Below are 7991 nucleotides of genomic sequence, written 5' to 3'. Positions count from 1 at the left end.
TCGCTGCAATGTACCAAGGGAGACCAGAGGTGAAAGTAAGGCAGTATGCCCCAGTACGGAGTACTGGCAAGAGCCAGTGCGCGGTACCGGGACCGGCTTTCCCAGACTGCAATTTAAAGCCCTGGGGTAGCGGTGGTGGGGCTCCAAAGGGGATTTAAAGGGCCAGGGTGGTAGCGGCAGCTGGAGCCCCGGGGCCCTTTAAATCGCTGCCAAAGCCTGGCTGCCGCTACCCTGGGGCTCGGGCAGCAGGGCTCAGGTGGGGATTTAAAGGGCTCGGGGCTCTGGCAGCCGCTACCATAGCGAGCCGCAGGCCCTTTAAAGCTCTGCCAGAGCCTAGAGCTCTAGGGTAGCAGTGGCAGCCAGGAGTCCCCAGGGCTCCTCAGTGATTTAAAGGGCCTGGGGCTCCACTGCGGTAGTGGCAGCTGGAAACCCGGGTCCTTTAAATCTTGATTTGAAGGGCCCAGGGATTTAAGGTCATGCCTCTTCCAGTTGAGGCCACGCCCCCTGCTCAGGACTCTGGCGTACCGGTAAGTCCTTTAACTTACTTTTACCCCTGAGGGAGACTATGCCAGACTGGGGGAAGATGCTTAAGGAAATCGAGGCTCAGGTGATCTTCAGTAGGATTCTGCCTGTTCCTAGAGAAGGGCAACAAAGGTGTGACAAAATTGTAGTGATCAACAGATGGCTCAGGCAGTGGTACTATAAGGAGGGCTTTGGGATGTATGGCCACTGGGAGGCATTCATGGACAGAGGACTGATCTCTCAGGATGGACTTCACCTGAGTAGGGAGGGAAATACACTTCTAGGATGGAGGCTGGCACAACTGATTAAGAGAACTTTAAACTAGGAGTTTGGGAGATGTCTAGGTAATCTCCACACCGGATTTTAGCATTGAGAGGGAAGAAAATGAAGTAAGAAAGGATACAGCCGTGGGTAGGAGAATGGACATAAGGAGGAAGGGCAGTGTAGATACCAGTCTAATAGGTGATACTGGCAGTAGAATGTCTGTGCCTAATCAGGTAAAGAATGTGAGCGACGCCAAACAGCAAAAGTTGATGTTTGTACACTAATGCGAGGAGCCTAGGTAATAAAATGGAGAAACTAGAGCTACTGGTGCAGGAAGTGAAACCAGATCTTATAGTGATAACAGAAACATGGTGGAACAGTAGTCATGACTGGAGTACAGGTATTGAAGAGTGCTGTTTAGGAAAGACAGAAATAAAGGTAAAGGTGGTGGAGTAGCATTGTATATCAATGATGAGGTAGACTGTAAAGAAATAAGAAGTGATGGAGTGGATAAGACAGAGTCTGTCTGGGCAAAAATCACATTGGGGAAGAAAGCTACAAGAGCCTCCCCTGGGATAGTGCTTGGGGTGTGCTATAGACCGCCGGGATCAGATTTGGATAAGGATAGAGACCTCTTTAATGTTTTTAATGAAGTAAATACTAATGGGAATTGAGTGATCATGGGAGACTTTAACTTCCCAGATATAGACTGGAGGACAAGTGCTAGTAATAATAATAGGGCTCAGATTTTCCTGGATGCGATAGTTGATGGATTCCTTCACCAAGTAGTTGCTGAACCAAGAAGAGGGGATGCCATTTTAGATTGGGTTTTGGTGAGTAGTGAGGACCTCATAGAAGAAATGGTTGTAGGGGACAACCTTGGTTCGAGCTCAGAAGGAACACTGCAAGGAAACTTAACCTTTTTGATATTTCCAGTCTCATTATTATTGATGCATGATGTCCAGATAATTTGTATAAAGATCCAAATATTGTTGTGCTTATTGGAACTGAGGCCAAACATCCAAATGCTCACCAGCACTGATGATAGTGTTATGCAGGGGACTGAGCATCACACAACTCAAAGCAGTTGGGCATGACAGCTGCCTTCCATTCAGGCTAAAAGAGGGAACAGGTTAGATGCCCCTATGTTTAGTGATAGCTGAAACAATGTAAAATCACCACCCAAGGATGAGACCACATGCAAGCCTGGGTGATGAGGTCCATAGAGCTTCCTGGGGGACTGATAACAAACAGGGGCACAGGATTGATTGGATTGCAGCTATGAGTGTCTGGGGGTGGGAGAGAAGCACCAGACATACTATAGAAGGCAACAAGAAAGCCAACCCACAGACAGAGAAGCACTGGTAGGGTGACCCTGAGACAAGCTAAGAGAAAGAGGTAAAGCATTGGCTGGAAGGAGGATTGTGGCTGTGAGCAAAGAAACTGTCTCCTGCTGTGTTCAGGCAACCAGGAATTTGTACATTCTTGATAAATTAACAGGATTGCGTCAAAGAAATACCAGATTGCATCATCTGTGTCTCCTCCTAACACACAACCCCCTGAAAATTAGCTAGCCATTTGGGTCAAAAGGAGCAAGAATAGGTTACTGTCTGGCATGTCCTTCAACATGTTCAAGACTTGGACGGGGATTTTGAAAGGGTGCTAAGGGCACCAGTGAACACCTCTAATTGGATTTCAATGAGATTTGAACACCTGACTCCCTTAGGCTCCTTCAAAAATCTCAAACTTAATAACTGCCAATTAATCCTCTGAGATCCACAGTGGGTGAGGTAATATCTTTATTGGACTAACTTCTGATGGCAAAAGAAACAGGCTTTCGAATTCACACAGAGCTCTTCTCTTAATCCTCAACACAGCCAAAATTGAGGGGTTGTTGTTTTTTTAAAAGGGCAATGGCTCACATCACTGACTCAGCAGGATAACTTGCTGCCTTTGAATTAAGATACATAAAGAGAAACACACTGCAATCACAGTTTAGTCACAGGAATATTGGTTTAAGTATTTAAAAGAACTTTTTGAGAAGAGCAGTGGAGACAGTGAGTGACAAGCTAAGAATTCACATCTGCTAGCAAATTCTTACTTGTGTATAACAGATTCCTTATTGCACTTCTGAGTAGAACTCTGTGAATAATCGATTTCTCAGTTTACTGGCAATTCCTTAAAAAAAAAAATCATGTTTGGTCAAACCGAAAACAAAATTTTTTGAATACTTGGAAAATTAAAAGTCAAAATAAAAAATTTGTTTCAGGTCAAAACAGATGTTTCATTGAATCAAACTACTAGCTTGTTTCAATTTCAGCCATTTTTACAGGTTTTTATTTTTAAAAAAATACAATTAAAGAAAATTTTGAAGCAAAAAGTTGTTTAAACAAAAAATGGAAACATTTAATTTTGAAAATGTCAAAATGAAACATTTAAACTTTTTTGGAAATGTTGTTGTTCCCCTCCCTAACACACACAATTTGGAAAACAATACAAATTTGTAAAACAGTTCTGTCACTGAATCTGTGTTTTGCACTGGTTCCAGAGTTCTTCTGCATCTGTTTCAGAGCCCCAAGAATCCTTTTCATTTTTCCCTATCAAGAGAAGCTGTCAGAGGACAGACCTCCATTTACAGCCTATTATCATCATTTAGACCCTGCTTCAGGAAAGCTCTTACACACATACTCAAAAAGAAAAGGAGGACTTGTGGCACCTTAGAGACTAACAAATTTATGAGAGCATAAGCTTTCGTGAGCTACAGCTCACTTCATCAGATTCATTGATATGCATCCGATGAAGTGAGCTGTAGCTCACGAAAGCTTATGCTCTAATAAATGTATTAGTCTCTAAGGTGCCCCAAGTCCTCCTTTTCTTTTTGCAGATACAGACTAACACGGCTGCTTTTCTGAAACACATACTCAAAGTTAGGCATGTACTTAAATGCTTTGCTAGATAGGGATGGACTTAATCATGTGCCTAGGCACTTTCCCGAATCAGGGCTTTAATCCAAAGGACTGATGTGGAGTAATACAAGATGCTCCCTTTCCCACTAAGATTTGCAAGAAGCTGCACTAGTAAAAATCTCTCTCTTATATGGCAATGCAGAACCACTACTAGGTCATACACTAGTAGTCAAATTCTGCCTTCTCTTATTTTGAAATCAGTGGGGTTACACAAGGACCAATTTTTGCTGGCTATACCTTAGTACATGTTCTCCATTTGTTGCCAGATTGTTTAGAATCACATTCACTTATTCTGATTTCTGAAAAGGCACATATTGAAAAATGTAAGCACCTGTACAAATAATATGCAAAAATATATTTAACTCCAATCGGCCCAATGCCCACAGTATAACCCTCTTGGCACACCAAGTGCTTCCTTGAACAACGGAAAACTATATCTTTGCCAGATAAAAGTCTTTCAATTTTCTGAGACCTAATTTTTGTTTCTTTTCTAATATTCTCTTGCTGCTTTTTCCTGTTGGAGTAACACTTACAGAAAAGGGGGGGATCTGGAGAGAAAATTAAACAACAGATGGGTCCGACACAGCCTGAGGAGAAACCAGCCCAGTCCAGCAAGATGTCTATAGTGTGCTCAGCGGTCAGTAAAGCTCATGATTTCCAACATCAATTGCCCTCTAGCATCTATTATTCTCCTTTTGTCACCTCTATAATTTAGGTGGATTACCAGGATAGATATGTGGAAGGACTTTTGCACAAATACAGCTGCATAAAAGGGGAGCTATACAACTATCTTGGCTATATGGTCTTACTCTGCTTGGACTTCAAACAATATTAGCCCCCTCCTCATTGGCTGGTAAAATGTAACAGGAAAAAAACAATTCTACAGAATAGACTGTGTGGCATGAATCTGTCTTTACACAATCCCAGTTTTTGTATGCCAATATAGGTAATCTAAATGATGATGTCATTGGTGGAGAATATCCATTTGTGTAATAACACACTCTCCATGATTGTACAGAGTGGTCCATTCAGTTGCTGCACAATATTAGACTGGGCCCTAAATCACCTGCAAGAGTAACTTAACCTCTGTTTAGAGAGGGATTCTTTATTAAAATGAAGTACCTTGTTCCAAAATGTTTCAGTCACTAGATAGTTTTAGAAAACGGAATGTTTTGTCTATATTCCATGTTGTACTGGTTTAACTAAGGTGTGATTTTAAAACGATTTAGTTCAGCTAACCCCAAACTCCCCTGTGGGCCCTCAGTTCAATTTAAACCTGATGTATTGACTTGGCTGAACACAAACACTGCTCCCTGAGAATTAAATTGGCTCAGTAAGGGTGAGCCAAGACACAGGCTCAGCTGCGGTAGAACAAGGCTGATGGTGAGCTGGGGCAGTTGAAGCAGTCCCAAGGAGGAGGGCTGTGAAGTCACAGTACTGAGGTCAGAAAGAGTTGAGCTCAGGGACAGGGGCTAGGAAGAAACCTGAGGGGAGTGGGGGGGGTGTCTCTCCAGAGAAGACATGGAGTGTAGAGTGGGCCCAGCAGAGCTCCCCTGATCAGAAAAGAAAGACACAGAGCTTGAAGCCCAGGCAGAGGAAGGAAGGATTTGAGCCTGGAAGGGCTAAAGGAACTGTGAATATATTTTGTAAGCACTTAATGAATTAGACCCCAAAAGGGTGGAATAATATATTATAAACTCCTGGCTGTGAAGGAGTTAATTAGAGAACCAAGATAGGTGAGATGGGGTCACTGCAGTGTCATGCCAGGGTGCATGCTTGTCTGGGCCACACCCTGCAACGGTTTTCATGATCTCCCCGAATAATAGTCAAAAACCACCAAGGTTTTATTAAAAAGAAAGCAAGTTAGAGTAAAACAAAAGAAATGAAACATATAACATATCTAGTCTTAAACTCTGCAAGGCAGATCTGTACCTTCCATGTTGTTGCTAGAAAATGAGTAATATCGTTCATTTCTAGAGTGTCTTTTCTTTCCTCTGATTCTTGGGAGGTAACATGCAACGACACAGCCTCCGTTTTTTCAATTGTCATAAATCAACTTCTGTGCTACCCTCACTCTCCACACGCCCTTTACTCTTTACCGGATACTTTGATTTGCCCACACCATGACCTCACCCTCAATGGTACACCTCTACCCCGATATAACATGACCCGATAGAACACGAATTTGGATATAACACGGTAAAGCAGTGCTCTGCAGGGGCGGGGCTGTGAGCTCCGGCGGATCAGCATGTCTGGCTCCGACACGCTGCTCTGAGTGGCGTGTTAAGGGTGCCGGGCGGGGCTGAGGGGTTGGATAAGGGGCAGAGGGTCTCGGGTGGGGCAGGCAGGGGACAGGGAGCAGGTGGGGTTGGATGGTTAGGAGGTTCTGGGGGTGGGGTGGTCAGGGGATGTTGGATAGCGTGTGGGAGTCCCGGGGGGCCTGTCACGGGGCGGAGGTGTAGATAGGGGTTGGGGCAGTCAGGGGACAGGGAGCAGGGGGGTTGGGTAGGGGGTGGGGTACTGGGGGTGATTAGGGATGGGGGGGGGTCTCTGGAGGGGCGGTCAGGGGACAAGGAGCAGGGGGGCTTAGATAGGGCGTGGGGTCTTGGGAGGGGTGGTTAGCGGCAGGGAGCCTCCAGAGGCGGTAGTCAGGGGACAAGGAGCCGGGGGGGGTTGGATGGGTGGGGGGTTCTGAGGGGTCAGTTGGGGGGGGGAGTGACTATTAATAACGGAAATGCTCAAGGCCAAAGCAAGTTCGATGTAACGCAGTTTCACCTATAACGCAGTAAGATTTTTTGGCTCCCGAGGACCACGTTATATTGGGGTAGAGGTGTATTTAGATAGAGAAGAAAGTCTGGTGACTGTGTTCCTGGTATGTAACACAGATCCATTCAGGATTTTAATCTTTGTTCTGGATATACGGTTTTAACACCAATTTCCTATATCATCTTTACAATATAAAAGGTGTGAAAACACACACACTCTCTCTCTCTCTTCCGTGCCTACCTTTGCATCTCATGTCCTTGTTCTAGCCCAACCACTATGCTTTTACATGCTGGTGATCTGGAGGTGCTCTCCTGAAGCCAGCTGCTGTCTGTCTTCCATCTGAGCTTAAAGAACATAGAGCTCACATTTTTTCCTTGTTCTCTTTTAATATTATTTTGCACTACCACAAATATAAACTGTCAGACTAATGCCAATCTGTCACACATTAAAAATAAGCACATTTAACCAGGTTAACAACATTCTGGCATTCCCTAACTGCAGTAAAAAGCCAGGGGAGGCAGCTATGGGGGAAGAAGTGTTCGTGGCAGTCGCCTTTGTGGAGTTTCTCCCACGTTGCTCCTTCGCAAGGGGAGGCTTTTCCCATCACCACCCCTCAAACAACTTCCCTCACGGCCCTCCTCCTAGAGTCTGTACTGGTAACTCAAGCCAGTTGTAGCCCTCAACAATTCCCAAGTTCCTCCCTCAAACCCTTAGCCACCCAGGGCAGAGTCATTCATGTGAAAACCCTTGTGCCAAGCAACCGTCCCCCAGGATTCCCTCCTTGTGGCACAGTGTGGCCCTGCAGGTGTACTGTACTCTGCTCCCGCTGTCTGCCTCTTGTAAGAAGCTACTCCCAGGCCAGAACACTTGGAACTGAGATTGTCTCTGCGGGTACTTCTACACAGGGATAAAATACCCGTAGCATGGCCGCAGGCAGCCAAGGTCTGCTGATTCAGGTTCATGGGGGCTAAGAGTCCCTGTGTAGACATTTGGGTTTGGGATTGTGAGTTACTTTTGGCAGACTCCCAGAGCACAAGTCTAGTGGGGCTGAGTCTACACTGCAAAGCAATAGAGCTTGAACCCTGGGTCCTGGCTTGACTCAAGCTCTGACCCCCACACACCCCGTAGGGTCCTGTGACCGAGCCTTAGGACAGCATGATTTGTGTGTAAACGGAAGAGAGGTTAGGTTTGAGCCTGAGTTCAAACCCTGGGCTTACACTGCAATGTAGACATACCCAGACTATAGGACCCTGTGAGGTGGGAGCGTCCCAGAGCTCAGGCTGCACCACAATTAAACAGCCCCTTAGCCTGACGACCCTGAGTCAGCTGACATAGCCCAGCCGTGGGTTTCTAACTGCTGTGTAGATGTACCCTAAGCATCTTACAGTACATCAGATTAGTCCTCAGCCCCTCAAGCCAACCCTTGTTCCCCTTGATGTGGGGTTCCCACAGCCCACCTGCTAAAGTCTGTGC

Source organism: Natator depressus, chromosome 1 (genome assembly GCF_965152275.1).
Source record: "Natator depressus isolate rNatDep1 chromosome 1, rNatDep2.hap1, whole genome shotgun sequence".
Lineage (NCBI taxonomy): Eukaryota > Metazoa > Chordata > Testudines > Cheloniidae > Natator > Natator depressus.
The sequence above is the reverse complement of the archived record's forward strand: the minus strand, read 5'-3'. Positions refer to the sequence as shown.